This window comes from Candoia aspera, chromosome 1 (assembly GCF_035149785.1).
Source record: "Candoia aspera isolate rCanAsp1 chromosome 1, rCanAsp1.hap2, whole genome shotgun sequence".
Taxonomy (NCBI): Eukaryota; Metazoa; Chordata; class Lepidosauria; order Squamata; family Boidae; genus Candoia; species Candoia aspera.
The window spans coordinates 283,050,729-283,067,565 of record NC_086153.1 but is presented as its reverse complement, the minus strand read 5'-3'; positions in this window follow the sequence as shown (position 1 = coordinate 283,067,565).

The window sequence follows — 16,837 nt, the reverse complement described above, 5'->3', positions numbered from 1 at the left end:
AAAGAAACAGATCAGCCATGACATCTCTTTTAGCAAACAGAAAGCCAACAGCCTAAATAAAAGCGTCTTGTCCGCCAATGGAATTATGACAAACAATGGAGTCAGCCTGGCTTCTCTTGGCATAGAGTTCCAGAGACTGGGAGTAATCATAAGAAAGTCTTTTTTTTTTTGTATTTCTGCCAAATGTGCTTCTGATGTAGCAGGAGAAAGACTCTTCTGTTTCTGAATCTTCTGAAGGACAACTCCAGAACAAGGAGTTATAGAAATAATGCAATGAAATATAGTTAGTTTACTAAATACTTGTAATGCCAGCTGCTCTTCATGTCCCAGGGTAAGAAAATTCACAGAGTGGTAAATTGTAACTTTGATCATTCATCTCAGTGACAGTTTTTGATGAAGGAGAAATGCAGGAGCTTCCACAATCCCTGGGAACTAAAGAATGGTTGCTGGTACTTTTGCAAGATCCTATATGTGTGGTTGATCTATTGGCACAAACTCTCTCCTCACTTCCCTCCTCATGAAGCCAGATGCCCTAAAGTAGTCATATGCATTCCATCTTATTACAGATCAAATGTAATGCATCAAATAAATAATAAGTACTATTTCATAATGTTTGGACAGGTTCTTCGTTTTCGGAGAAAAAGGAAGAAATGGTTTTAATTAATTGCAGCCCAGTTCTTGATTGGTTTACTTGGAAGAAGTCCCACTGAGTTTAGTTGAGATTTTTCCCAGGTAACGAAGAGGAAGCAGGCTTGCTTTGTCTTGGCTGTGAAAACTTTAGTATAATATTATTAGGACTTTGAAAGGACTTATTTTTATTGATAAAGAACTGATTATAAATTCTACTTCCTGCATATGAGGATTTATTGATTGATTTTATTTTATTTTATTTTATTTTAGGACTTCTAGAACAACACTGGAGCCCGTTTGGTGTAGTGGTTAAGGCACCAGGCTAGAAACAGGGACACCGTGAGTTCTAGTCCCACTTTAGGCATGAAGCCAGCTGGGTGACCTTGGGCCAATCACTTTCTCTCAGCCCTAGGAAGGAGGCAATGGCAAACTACTTCCAAAAAACCTTGCCAAGAAAACTGTAGGAACTTGTCCAGGCAATCTCCAAGAATCAGACAAAACTGAACAGATTTGTTAAAAAAGAAGAACACCAATAGGATAGGAGTGATGCAGATTTCTGGGAGGATGCTATTCCAGAAGGCAGGCACTAGAATAACCTACTGTACATGGAAGTTCAGGCTGAACTGGAACTTAAACTGAATCTTGAATGTTAAATACACAGTATTCTTTCTATAAAACTATTCGGTACACTGGTTAGGTTACAATTAAAATTTAAGTTAAATCCCCTCTGAGCCAAGAAAAGTTATTGATATAATAAATGAAGCTTAATGTTTAAGGCACTTACAACCTTTCCCCTAAGGTTGCATATAAGGTTATTTTGTGCATAATTAACAATTATTTTATCTGGTCACATCCAGATTATTCTGTTCATATTATCAAGATTGTGTGTTTTTGTGTATGTGTGTGTGTGTATGCAAGCAAAATGCAAAAGAAGACCTGAACTTCTTTGAAGCTAATCTGCATACTGACATGAAAGTAGTTAATAATTGAGTCATGCTTGGGATTTTTAAAAAGTATAACCAATTGACTACTATTTGAAGCAATGGTTTTCTGGCTATAATTTATGGCATATTTACAACAGATGGAGGCATCTCCAGGTCCAGTTTGTCCAAAGCCAAGAACATTATTTTTCATCCAGAACTATAAACTTACTGCTGCATAAACAAAATGAATGATTTACGCTTAGCATCTGCATATTCTGGACAGAATAAAAGTACTCAAATACAAAGAGAAAGGAACTTTGAAAAGACAAGAAGAAACAAAAAGATGCTGGAAGCAGCCCACTGCAAGTGCCCGCGCTGTAGAATTGTGAGCAAACGTTGGTATATCTGGAAGAGCTTTTTCTACTGAACCATAAGCACAATGCATGTAATAAATGTATTGAAATTTAAGATAATTTTGCACATACCAGATAAAACGTTGAATTATTTCAATGGTTTCCTTGAGATGCTACATAAAATATCATGTCTCATGGAACATAATATGTACTCTCTATTCAGCACTGTCTGATTCTCTGAACAGTCGGCCAAATGTCAGGCATGAGTAAATGTGCCCTTGCTGCAATTTGTTTGAATTTGTATTTAATGATGGCAAACTTTATTTTCCTCAAAGGCTTTCAACTATAATTTGAATTTCTTTTAAAAAATACCAGCTTTTCTTCGAGTGCTTTTGAGGATCTTTAGATTCATTATCAATGCTGAAGCAGGGGGAAAGAAGGTAATATGTTAAGAAAATCGTGAAAGGAGATACAATCAATATTGCTATAGTTTTGAACTGTGGTGCAGTTTGGATTGGATTTGCTCCCCAATATCTTGCATGCTATTAAATATTCAAAGTCATTGCAGGCACTGTGATTTCCAGAATCCCACATTTAGCAACTGTTAAATAGAACCATTTGCAAGAGAACCTTTTACAAAAATGCATAGTTAACAATGATACAGATTCTGGATCATTTATTTATTTATCAAACTTTATCACTGCCCATCCCCCCCACACGGGGGGACTCTGGGCAGTTTACAATAAAAACAAAATTAAAATTCAGCACAATTACAAATATAATAAATACAATAAAAATAGAGATATAATAAAATCTAATGGCTAAGAGTTCTTAATCAGTCTGTGAGTGTAATAGGTCCATTGAAAATCACTTTAGGGCGATAGCCATCCCCAGGTGTAGCTATTCCCCCTCCCATTCCAAGCCTGCTGACAAAACCAGGCCTTTAATCTTTTTCTGAAGTCCAGGAGCGAGGTGGCCTGTCTCACCTCTGGGGGAAGGATGTTCCAAAGGGTGGGAGCTACTGCAGAGAAGGCACGCTTCCGAGACCCCGCTAGATGGACTTCTTTTACAGATGGGGTCCGTAACATGCCCTCCCTGCATGACCAGGTGGGGCGGATCAATGTGATTGGGATGAGATGGTCCCTCAGATATCCTGGTCCCATGCCATGTAGGGCTTTAAAGGTGATGACCAACATCTTGAATTTAAATTGTTTTTAAGATCGTTCCTATGAAATCACTGCTGTTCCCATTAGTAGGCATGTTACCTTCATTCTAGGCTAACACCACTACCAGAATGCATATATCAGTTTTAGGTTTATCTCTAAGCTCGAACTAATGTACACTGTGCATGCCTTCATCCATTTTTCCCAACAACAATCCTGTGAGATAGGTTGGACTGAAAAAGAGCAACTGGCCCAAAGTCACACAGTAAACTTTTGTGACTAAGGTTGGACTTGTATCTGAGTCTTCTTGATCCTAGATGAACACCTTAACTGCTATGGCTCATCAGCTTTCAGTTTTCCAGATCTTCTATTTTGTGAGTTCTAGGTTGCTTCTATCATACTCATTCATTTATGGAATTTTACAGGAATTTTTACACCAACTATTTCTAGGCTTCTATGTTTTATTCCCACTTCTGTTTTATATAATATCTGAAGCACTCCAGGTGTTGGTAAGTGAATTGGTAAGATATTAGTATCATAAACCAATTAATCCAGAATTATTTCTCAAGGAACAACTAAGCAGGCTCAATTATTTTGGACACATCATATGAAGACCCATAGAAGTCCATAATGCTTGGAAAGGTGGAAGGAAGGAGAAGAAGAAGACAACCAGCGGTCAGCCTTGTGAGACAGTCTAGACAAGAAGCACACCCAGAAGTCTAGCTCTACTTTATTGTAAGATTACTTTAACAGAATCTTGCAAGCTTTTAAAGTACAGTTCTCCCCTGTGGTGTTTACAGTGCAAAAAACTAGGGAGAGTCCCTTCTGAGACATTTACCATGCCACATTCCTTTTGTGGACCAAGCTGATGTTTGTCTGACCATTGCCTTGGCTGAGGCTCTTCCCCGTCTCCCAGGGTTATTCCCACATACCATGACACCACCAGCAGGTGGAGTAGATTGGAGCAGCAATGGGTATACCACTGAGAGAGTTGAAAGACCTTGTTGGGGACAGATAATCTTGGAGAAGATATATCTATGTGGTCACTACAAGTTGACACTGAGTTAATGGCACATAATAAATCAATCATTGATTGACTTACATAGATAAAATAATTTAAAATTAGTCTATATTCTATATCATTCGTATTTTTTGGCAGATTTGGAAAAAGAGAATTTGTCAGTTGGTATCCAAAGAAGAAAGAGAAGACGAAACTGAAATTGCTGGAAGAAATATTAACAATCTCAGATATGATGATGATACCACTGGAAGTGGCATGGGTGGAAGTGAGAAGGACTTAAGAAATATCTTGTTGAAGGTGAAAAATTAGACTGCCAAAGCTAGCCTGATGTTCAGTATTTAAAAAAAAACTATTAACTCAGTACAAATAGGCAAAGAAATAGTGAAAAGAATAACAGATTTTATCATTCTGGGCTCCATAGGAATGATGACTATAGTCATGAAATAGATGTCTCATTGATGGGAAAAAGAATACAAAAATCTAGACAAAATATTAAAGTGCAGAGCCAATAAAGATACAATTTGTCAAGGCCATTGTTTTCCCAATATGTGGCTATGAAAGCTGGACCATCAGAAGCAAAATTAATGCTTTTGAACTGTAGCAAACTATTTAGAATACCTTGGATCTCAAGAGGAACAGACCAATAATAAATGAAGTAAAACCAGATAGCTCCCTGGAAGCATTAAAAATGGAGCTAAAGTTTAAGTATTTAAGCCTATAATGAGAAAGGGAGAGTCTCAGAAGACCGTGAAGATTAGAAAAACTGAAGGCAATTGAGAAAGAGGCTGTCATGTTCACTGTTCCAATGTTGCCGTTACATTGTAACGTTTCGCATGTCATTTGGCTGATGCGTGTTTCGTCTGGGAGGGGAGGAGGATTCCATCTCGTGGGATTGTTATATGTTAGCAGCTGGATTGGAATGTGTTTGGGTTATCTTGTGCGTTCAAGGTTCCTTTCCCAGGACATCAGCAGGAACGGTTACCAGCACCTGGGGGGGGAGGGAGTTTGCAATGGCAGGGCGAGGGGAGGGATTACGTTTGAGTCGAGGGTTTTTAGTTTGTATTTGGCGCACTTTTGCTCATTCTCAGCTTTCTCTGTATTTGCATATTATTCTTTAATAAATCAGATATCATTAAGTTCCTGCTTGTGAGTCTGAGTCTATTAGGGTAGGCAATCCTTACAGAGGCTGGCAGAAGATCAAATGTCTAGCTGCTGTCACAAATATCACAACTGAAAAAGAGGCTGACAGAAGATGGCTGATACTATCATAAATATCACAAGCATGAGTTTACAAGAACTCAGAGAAGCCGCTACTGGCAGGCTGTTGTCCATCAAGAGTTGGAAGCAACTGAATGACTGAATAGCAACATCCAAAGTGCCTGCACTTTCAACCAGAGATTTCCTTTTTGCTGAAAACTAAGGAAGAAGTGATAAATGGATAAGAATAAATGAAAAAGACAATGTTGTGCTCAATTTTATCAAAGAGATTATTTAAAAAAAACAAAAACCAGAGGTCTAAGTTGTTACTCTCAGAAAACGTAACTGCTTGTTTCTAACAAGTAGCAGGGCTTGGTTTGTTTGCATAACATGGTTTTGAATTCTTTTGTGCATGAGATATTTGTCTGTTTCTTTGCTCCATAAAATCACTTGTTGGTGTACTTAAGCAGATAAATAAGTATTTCCAAATACTTCATGCTTTTAACGGAAGCTGCTAGTGGAAATGCAGAAGCTGTAAGTTTCTGTAATAGGAAACATAGAAATATACACTTGCCATTACATACATTTGCCCATGGAAATAATGTAACTCGGTACTGTTTCAGTTGTGAACAAACTATGTATATATTGAACTTTCAGCAGCAAAACAGTGATCTTCTTGTAGGGTTGCATGTATATGTAACTACTAAAGTATCACAGCAAAGCTGGCTTAGCATATTGGCTAAAATAAAGCATGAGACAATTAATGTTCAGGGCAAAGATATTCTTGCATAAGGAACCAGAGACTGAATTCATTGCAAGTAATGGACTATTCATTACTATACACTCCACATGAGTGTAATTCTCTGAGGAGAATTGCACATGGCCAAATCTTGACAAGGCTCTGAAAACCCTAATTGAAAAACTTTCACTTTCCAGAAGTTAGTTGTCAGAACAATGTCATGTATCTGATTTTTTGACTATTTTCTACCCTATTCTGTTGCTCTCCCAGACATTGTGCTGATTCTTGAACTGATTCCTGAACTGCATTGTGCTTCCTGAACTTCTGGTAAATGCTACACTCTGGTATGAGTTTGTTCTGTCTTGTTCCCTCATCAGATCCTGTTAGCAGTCCTCAAACAAGCAACTCAGACTATAAACAGAATGTTCCCGCTCAAAGAATTAATATTATATTGCTGCACTTCATTATGGAGACTTTGGACTATTTAGAATTGAATGGTAATGCAACTAATTTACCAATCCTTCATGACAGCCTTCCAATCTGCTGCTTTCCAAATATGTTGAAATAGGACTTCAGTCATACTCATCCAGTATCACAAAGTTTCTTACTATTGGTATGCTCTCAAAAAATAAATGAAGCCCACATAGTCGAAATTCAATAAGCACAGATAGTTTTCTCGGTATGGAGAACGTGATGCAGTATAGCTGTTAAAGAAGAGATGCTGTTTCCCCTCAAAACATGACAAACACTTCGGAATCCAAATCTTGGATTCAGGGATCCAAATCTTGAATCTTAAGGCTAAGCAGTTCAAAGCCCTCTACCTGGCTGGAGAGAACAGAAAGCTAAACCAGTTTTATTTTCTTTCATAGTATTTCAAATCTCAACTTCTTTCCATCTTGTTAATGAATAATTAAAGTTCTTATTTAAACAGAAAGATAAAAGGAAGAATTAAAATTTCCCTCTCCCATTAGAACCTAATGCTTAGATCAGATTCAAGTTTTCTATTAGAAGAAATCAGAATTGTTGTCTTTACTGTAATCAGATTTTAAATATTCTGTTTTGATTTATGGCCTATATCTCAGATGTTTTTCTGTTTTGTACTAAAAGCTGATGTAATTCCTGCTTTTGTACAATGTAGCTTATTTTAGTTGCAGTGTAACCATCTAGAGTTTGTTTATTACACAAAATTAATTGAAGTACAACTTTTACCTTTGATGATTATAGGGAAAGTTGTCATTCTACTAGTGTTTTTATATCTTCATCTTTGCAAGTAATGTTTTACAATGGGTAGCCTTCTTTCACAAATACTTCTCTGCACTAGACCAAAATGTGAGTTAAATGTCCAGAGAGTTCTGTATACATAGCTGGTATAGATCTAAGGAAACTATCCCAAACTAATCCCTTCCAACTCCCATAAAACCCTCCTTTTCCTACTGGCTTTTGGCACAGATGCCAGGCCATCCTTTTCCAATAGATTTTTGGCACAGAAAGTGGGGCTTGGCTGCTTGCTTGGGTGAGTTTTATTTATATTGAAGTTTAGTTTTTGTAAACCACCCCAAGCTGTGTGAGGAGTTAGAATGGTATAGAAATAATGAAATGTAACTAACTTTATAACTAACTAATAATTAAATCTCTAGCCTGGAGAGCATCAGCTTGGGCAGTCTAATATGAAATATTAAGTGATATTTTCTCTAGAGTTCTCCAATAGAAAATTCCTCTTAGGGGACAAATCCATATTAATAGTATCTATGGAGGTTGAACTTCAGCAAAGGATCGTTACCTTGTCGTGGTGCTGGAGCTTGAGCACCTCAGTGATGCCGTGAGCTAAACCGTGAAGGGCCACCCAAGAAGGGAAGGTCATGACAGAGAGATCAGACTAAATGCGATCCCTGGGGAAGGTAATGGCAACCCACCCCAGTATTCTTGCCGTGAAAACTAAATGGATCAGTACAACCAGAGATATGTCGGTATATCATCGGAAGATGAGACCCCCAGGTCGGAAGGTGGTCAAAATGCTACTGGGGAGGAACAGAGAATGAGTTCAACTAGCCCCAGACGTGATGACGCAGCTAGCTCAAAGCCGAAAGGACGGCTAGCGGCCGACGGTGCTGGTGGTGAACGGCGAATCCGATGTTCTAAGGATCAATACACCATTGGAACCTGGAATGTAAGATCTGTGAGCCAGGGCAAATTGGATGTGGTTATTGGTGAGATGTCAAGATTAAAGATAGACATTTTGGGCGTCAGTGAACTAAAATGGACTGGAATGGGCCACTTCACATCAAATGACCACCAGATCTACTACTGTGGACAAGAGGACCACAGACGAAATGGAGTAGCCTTCATAATTAATAGTCAAGTGGCTAAAGCAGTGCTTGGATACAATCCAAAAAAAGATAGAATGATCTCAATTCGAATTCAGGGCAAGCCATCTAACATCACAGTGATCCAAATATATGCCCCAACCACAGATGCTGAAGAAGCTGAGGTAGATCAGTTCTATGAGGATCTGCAGCACCTACTGGATAACACGCCTAAAAGAGACGTTATTTTCATTACAGGAGACTGGAATGCTAAGGTGGGCAGTCAGATGACACCTGGAATTACAGGTAAGCATGGCCTGGGAGAACAAAATGAAGCAGGACATAGGCTGATAGAATTTTGCCAAGACAACTCACTCTGCATAACAAACACTCTCTTCCAACAACCTAAGAGATGGCTTTATACATGGACTTCACCAGATGGACAACACTGAAATCAGATTGACTACATCCTTTGGAGTCAAAGGTGGTGGACATCTATACAATTGGTAAAAACAAGACCCGGAGCTGACTGTAGTTCAGATCATGAACTTCTTCTTGCACAATTTAGGATCAGACTCAAGAGATTAGGGAAGACCCACAGATCAGCTAGATATGAGCTCACAAATATTCCTAAGGAATATGCAGTGGAGGTGAAGAATCAATTTAAGGGACTGGACTTAGTAGATAGGGTCCCGGAAGAACTCTGGACAGAAGTTCACAACATTGTTCAGGAGGCGGCAACAAAATACATCCCAAAGAAAGAGAAAACCAAGAAGGCAAAATGGCTGTCTGCTGAGACACTAGAAGTAGCCCAAGAAAGAAGGAAAGCCAAAGGCAACAGTGATAGGGGGAGATATGCCCAATTAAATGCAAAATTCCAGAGATTAGCCAGAAGAGATAAGGAATTATTTTTAAACAATGCATGGAAGTGGAAGATGACAATAGAATAAGAAGGACAAGAGACCTCTTCCAGAAAATTAGAACCATCGGAGGTAAATTCCAGGCAAAAATGGGTATGATCAAAAACAAAGATGGCAAGGACCTAACAGAAGAAGAAGAGATCAAGAAAAGGTGGCAAGAATATACAGAAGACCTGTATAGGAAGGATAACAATATCGGGGATAGCTTTGACAGTGGTATCAGTGAGTTAGAGCCAGACATCCTGAAGAGTGAGGTTGAATGGGCCTTGAGAAGCATTGCTAATAACAAGGCAGCAGGAGACGATGGTATCCCAGCTGAATTGTTCAAAATCTTGCAGGATGATGCTGTCAAGGTAATGCATGCTATATGCCAGCAAATTTGGAAAACACAAGAATGGCCATCAGATTGGAAAAAATCCACTTATATTCCCATACCAAAAAAGGGAAACACTAAAGAATGTTCAAACTATCGAACAGTGGCACTTATTTCACATGCCAGTAAGGTAATGCTCAAGATCCTGCAAGGTAGACTTCAGCAATTCATGGAGCGAGAATTGCCAGATGTACAAGCTGGGTTTAGAAAAGGCAGAGGAACTAGGGACCAAATTGTCAATATCCGCTGGATAATGGAAAAAGCCAGGGAGTTTCAGAAAAACATCTATTTCTGTTTTATTGACTATTCTAAAGCCTTTGACTGTGTGGACCATAACAAATTGTGGCAAGTTCTTAGTTGTATGGGGATACCAAGTCATCCTGTCTGCCTCCTGAGGAATCTGTATAACGACCAAGTAGCAACAGTAAGAACAGACCACAGAACAATGGACTGGTTTAAGATTGGGAAAGGAGTACAGCAGGGCTGTATACTCTCACCCTACCTATTCAACTTGTATGCAGAACACATCATGTGACATGCTGGGCTTGAGGAATCCAAGGCTGGAGTTAAAATCGCGGGAAGAAACATTAACAATCTCAGATATGCAGATGATACCACTTTGATGGCTGAAAGCGAAGAGGAACTGAGCAGCCTGATGAAGGTGAAAGAAGAAAGTGCAAAAGCTGGCTTGCAGGTAAACCTCAAAAAAACCAAGATTATGGCAACCGGCTTGATTGATAACTGGCTAATAGAGGGAGAAAACGTAGAGGCAGTGAAAGACTTTGTATTTCTAGGTGCAAAGATTACTGCAGATGCTGACTGCAGTCAGGAAATCAGAAGACGCTTAATCCTTGGGAGAAGAGCAATGACAAATCTCAATAAAATAGTTAAGAGCAGAGACCTCACACTGACAACAAAGGTCCACATAGTTAAAGCAATGGTATTCCCCATAGTAACATATGGCTGCGAGAGCTGGACCATAAGGAAGGCTGAGCGAAGGAAGATCGATGCTTTTGAACTGTGGTGCTGGAGGAAAATTCTGAGAGTGCCTTGGACTGCAAGAAGATCAAACCAGTCCATCCTCCAGGAAATAAAGCCAGACTGCTCACTTGAGGGAACGATATTAAAGGCAAAACTGAAATACTTTGGCCACATAATGAGAAGACAGGACACCCTGGAGAAGATGCTGATGCTAGGGAGAGTGGAAGGCAAAAGGAAGAGGGGCCGACCAAGGGCAAGATGGATAGATGATATTCTAGAGGTGATGGACTCGTCCCTGGGGAAGCTGGGGGTGTTGACGACCGACAGGAAGCTCTGGAGTGGGCTGGTCCCTGAAGTCACGAAGAGTCGGAAGCGACTGAACGAATAAACAACAAATGGAAGCTGAAATTTTCAATTCTGATCATTATTCAATTGTATTTTGGGAGGCTGAAAATTTCAATTCTGATCATTAGTAAAATGAACGCATTTTGGTTTATAATACTGTATAAAGAGTTTTATGCAACTGTCCTTGTAAAGTAACTTTTAAATAAATCACTGTTTTCAAATGTTTCCCTGTTTTGATTGATTGATTATGTGCTATCATGTCACTGTTGACTCTTAAGAACCACATAGGTAGATCTTGTCCATGACAATCTCTCCCTAACCTGGTCCTTCAGGTCTCCCAATGGTGCACTCATCGCCTCTGTAACTGACTCCATCCACTTTGCTGCTGGTTGTCCTCTTCTTTTTTTTCTTCCAAGTTTCCCAGCATTACAGCCTTCTCCAGAAAGCTAAGTCTTTGCATATTGTGTTTTCATGAATTCAATTTTATTTTGGCTGTACAGTTTTTGTAAAAAAACAAAACAAAACAAAGAAACAAAACAAAAAATGTGGAAACTCTCTTTTAAATGACTATTACTTTTTAAATGTTATTTTGTGAGATATTTTCTCTCTTAAATTAAAAAGATGTTTTTTTCCAGGAAATATATGTGGTTCTTTGTTTCTGGTATGTGAACCGAAGCATGTATTATGTAAGCTATAATAGTTTGGACCCAAATATAATTCAATTCCTCAAGCTATTAAGACTGTCAAAGAAAAGAATATAGCCAAAACCTGACTCTGTAGCTCAAAAGAACATGTGTCCCCAAATGTGCCCAATCTCACATTTTATTCTCAACATAGAACATACTGTTATTTAGGTCATTCTTCTGCTTTGTTGTAGGCAATACCTAGGGCAGACATGAAGACACTTCTGGATGATTCATCTCCATGATGCTTTCCCCTTTCTCTTAGTCAAGAAATTTACAAGCTTTTTAACTCATTATATGAAACTTGCCTGAATGGGGAATAGAATCCTATGTGCCTGATATCCACATGTTCACAAATTCACTGTTCTTTTTGTAAATGTAAAGGGTTGGGTCCAATTGGGAATCCAAAAGTACAGAGGTCCTGATCATGCATGGGATCCTTTATGCACTTGGGAGATGACCCACATATTCATCTAACACCTAAACTGAGTTCCTTGTATCTGGTTTGTAATATATAAAATGTTGTAGACCAAAGTTTAATAACAATCACGCTGATATCTGTATCCATCCATCCATCCATCCATCCATCCATCCATCCATCCATCCATCCATCCATCCATCTATCTATCTATCTATCTATCTATCTATCTATCTATCTATCTATCTATCTATCTATCTATTTACCAGTTCTTTATAATATTCTTTCTTTCAGTGGCTTTATGTCCTTTTATACTAGCCAGAATGAGTCTAGGAAAAATGTACAACTGGAGCTCAGATTACTATGGTGCTTCTAAAAGCCTTGGGTACAAATCCCCAGGGCCCCCAAAGTTTGTTGCTGAAAAATAATAAACAGGCAGGGAATATTATTACATCATTGGAGTAAACACATTAGTTTATTGAGTTTTGACTACATTTAAATAAAATCAAATTTAAACTTTATTTTCTGGCTTACTGTTTTGTTCTGGCCCAGTGTTCTGGTGGATATGGGAGGGTGTAGCTCCTGGCATGCCACTCAAGCAAGTATAGTTTTGGGTTTGTAAAACGGTACACATTCCTGATATTTGTTGATAATAATATTGACAAAGACCCTCAGGGTCATTCATGTATGTACACAATTCCATATCACCAAATAGACATTTAGCTCTATGTGTGAACTCATTCCATTAAAAATTCTCAAACAGGAGATGGTATTAAATCTTCTTTTACAGTGTTTGATCTGTAAGGATGATTGATTCATGGCAATGATCAATGCTGCAATCAGTGAAAAGAAAACCTTTCTAGAAACATATACATAAGTCACAGAGAACCAGAAAAACAAAGCAGCAAATTCAAAATCAGTACATAATCCAGATAATGTTAGATATTCAACTATATTTCAATATACTTTTTAAAAAAAATATTGATTCTATATGCATATCACTATGCACTGACAATTATAATAACAGCGTAAGAGGTTAATTTTCTTCCTACTTTCCCTAATTTATGCTAAAATGGCTTTTTAATCTGCTATAAATCCATTTGGCATGATAGTAAAAAGACAGAAAGAAGAAAGTTTAAAAAAAAATCAAATATGCATTACAGTTAATATAGGTTTTATTTAGATTCTCAGCCTGAAGACTTGCTTTTGCCAGACTCTGCTTTGAATATTCCAGCTTTTGGAGCAATAACATAGTTAATCACCTTCCAGGCTATTCTATCTGCAGCTGCACATATATTATACAGCCTTTGGAGACGGCCCATGGGCTTGCAAGACAATTCTACCCAGACTAACCATGTCATAGGGTCATGTTTGAGCTAATTACCTTCATAAGCCAATTATGGTAAGCTGAGTAATTTCAGTTTTAATTATTCCTTGTAACAGCTTACCATGCAACAATCTAATAGGCATTACACCTCCTAATAATACAGCGGGAAGCGAGGGGGAGAAGATTCACTGTGCAGAAATAATTTGTATGTAGCCTGGCTCAGTGTGATTTTGCTAAATACCTACTGCTTCAGACAAATATGTTATCCATCTGGTGGAAACCCAGAGTTATTGAAGAGGATACCAGACCTCTCATGTGACCAAACAACAGAGGTGAATGCATTCTTCAAGAATTGCTAATACACTAATTCCATTCATTTCATCTGAGGCAACCAACCGCCTCCTCTGCCCTCCAAAGCAATGCAAATTGAATACTTTTTTTCAGATCCAGTAGCATCCTTTTTTCCATTGAATACCAGAAGCCACTAAAAATTGCATTTCACTCATCATCTGGTACTGACACGTGTCCCAGCCAATAATGTTTTCCTCATTGTCACAGGCACATGTCTCTGTGGTGGCTTAGCGAGAAGGCCAGCTGAGTAAATACTTTTTGTAAACTTATAACATGTTATTTGAAATACATTTGCTATGTAATCTTTATGAAATATTTTTTTCTTCCATAGTAAAATTTATTCCAAACTATTTTTACCTGCCAATCTGAGCAAGAGACAAATAAAGCAAAAAATTTAGAGAAAAGCATAAGTCTCTGTAGTTCACTTTTGGTATATTGTGAAAGGATGTGACTTATATCCGTGGATAGCATCTTCTGAATCCATTTTACAAATGTGTTCCCTGTAGCCAGAGGTTCTTCTAATCAGTATTTTCATCTTCATTCAATATTTATATAAGAAATTCAACGTGAGCAAAATGGGGATCTCTGTACTAGTAGATTCTGACATTTAGTGTTTCAAAAATCATTTAGCATTACAGTGAAAAAATATAATAGTCACAGTAGAGCTTATAGAAACAGTCTGAAAGCCTCACAGCTAGAGACTATTGCCACTGTATTCATATTTTCTTAGAAATAGCTTTTAAACCCTCTCCAGTACTGAAAATGGACACAAATGCCTAAGTAGAAATTTTAAACAAAATGATGGAGTTCAGTGTGCTTATATGAATTTTGAAGTAACATTATGGTAAATCAACACTCTTAAAGATTATAATCTGCTTCCTCTTAGTCAAAAGTGTGTACCTGACTAACTCGAGAGTTGACAAATAGAAAGGAAGGAAGAAATCAAAGCCTTTCTACTGATGATGCCTTAGGAAAAAGAAAAGCAGATAAACTGATATTAAATCTGTAGTCATAACCTGTAATGATTGTGGCATGCTTGTTTTCTTGTCTGAAAAAAAAAAAGTCCTACTATCTTAAGAGAGGGAGAAAAACATTTCCCTATATATTATACATGTTTGTAGTATGTACAGTCTTGCAGCAATGCTTGTGGAAAAAGTGTGAATATTAGAACAGCTATTGACTGTACTTCACCTGATAAGAGAGATTTATCAGATAGACAAAGGAGGCGCTACAGCAGGACCTGATAGGGACCAACTTTCCATAAGGAAGGAAGACAAATGGTGAATCAGTACTAAGAGGAACTGAAAGAAATTGGTGCCAACTGGATCCATTCTCTCATGAAGTGTGCTACCTGCCAGCAATACAGATCAGAGATGTGACAGGACAACTTCCAAGACTCATCATGTTCATTGGAAATTATCCTATTCTGTTAATACATGTGGGGGCAAATGATATTTTGAGGAACAGCTACAACTATATAATTGTGGACAGTGAAGACCAAAGAAGGAAACTCAAGCAACTGGGATTTCAATGACATTCACATTCACACGTCCAGTTGATGGAATAGGATTTGACAAGGAAAGAAGAGTATTGCATATAAATGGCTGAGTACGTGTACTTCTGCAATACTATTCTGGTTGCTACAACTGGAAACAGATGTAATAGAACTAGAAAAAAAATCAGAGAAGACAATCAAAATGACAGGGAGCTCAAACACTTTCCCTACAAGGGAAGGCTAGAAAGTCTGGAACCTTTTTCATTAGAAAAAAAGTAACTGGGGAGGAGGCATGACTGAAATGTATAAAATCATGCATGGCACAGAAGGACTGTATAGGGAAATGTTTTTCTTCCTCTCTTAAGATAGTAGGACCATGAGCCATCTAATGGATCGGATGTGGAATCAGACAAAAGAAAGCATTTGTTCCCACATTATATGGGTTTCCAGAAAAAAGAAAAGGGTCCAGCACCTTATTTACATTGGTTTTAGTATGGCTGTGAGAAAATTATTTTTATTTATTTCACTTTATCATTACTCTTTTTCCCAGAAAAAAAAGCTATTTGAAAGACAAATACAATAGGAATAGACACAAATATATGTACCAATGTAATCCAGGAGATGGCATCAGCACACAGTCTAAATAAAAGATATCTGAAATTATCTGTCTATATAAGGCTACATGTTTTTAACCCAACATTTCTGCACAGAATTTTTTAGTAATTTGGTAAGAACCCAGTGACTGAATTTGGTAAGAACCCAGTAAAAATGTGTATAGCTACCAAAGCAGAAATTTGGTAAAGGGATGGAGGAGTTCAGTGACTTCCTGGAGAAAGCCAAGGCAGGGAATGGGTTGCATAGTATTATGGCTGATGAATGGGTAGTTGTATTCCACATTGACATGGAAGTCAAATGTTACTGAATATCAGTTATGGGGATATTTCCATAATCAGAAATGTGTGTGTCTGTGTGTGTGTACACACACATATGCATGGAGAGCCAGTTTGGTATAGTGAGTAAGGCATCAGGCCAGAACATGGGATACCGTGAGTTCTGGTCCAGCCTTAAGCACAAAGCCAGCTGGGTGACCTTGGGCCAGTCACTCTCAGCCCTAGGAAGCAGGCAATGGCAAACTATATATATATAGCCATTTGAGTCCTGGCAACTCCCTGGACTAGTCCCTGTAGATAGATGGATGGATGGATGGATGGATGGATGGATGGATGGATGGATGGATAGATAGATAGATAGATAGATAGATAGATAGATAGATAGATAGATAGATAGATACAGTAGATATGGAAATAACCCCATAACTGATGTAGTTATGGGAATATTTAATACCAGTAGGTTGGGAGCTATCCGGATCTCAGGGGCAACCTCATTCCTGAGGGTAGACACTGCTACAGAGAAGGCATGTTTCTGAGGTCCTGACAGATGGCATCGTTTAATCAAAGGACACTTGATTAAGTGTGCCAACCCTGCCAGATCACATTGGCCAGGCAGATACTATAAGAGATAGGAAGTACATTATATTTGGACTGATCAACATTACCTCAGTAGTATGTCCAGTTTGCATCACCATACTTTAAAAGGTTTCAGAGAAACTGGAAAA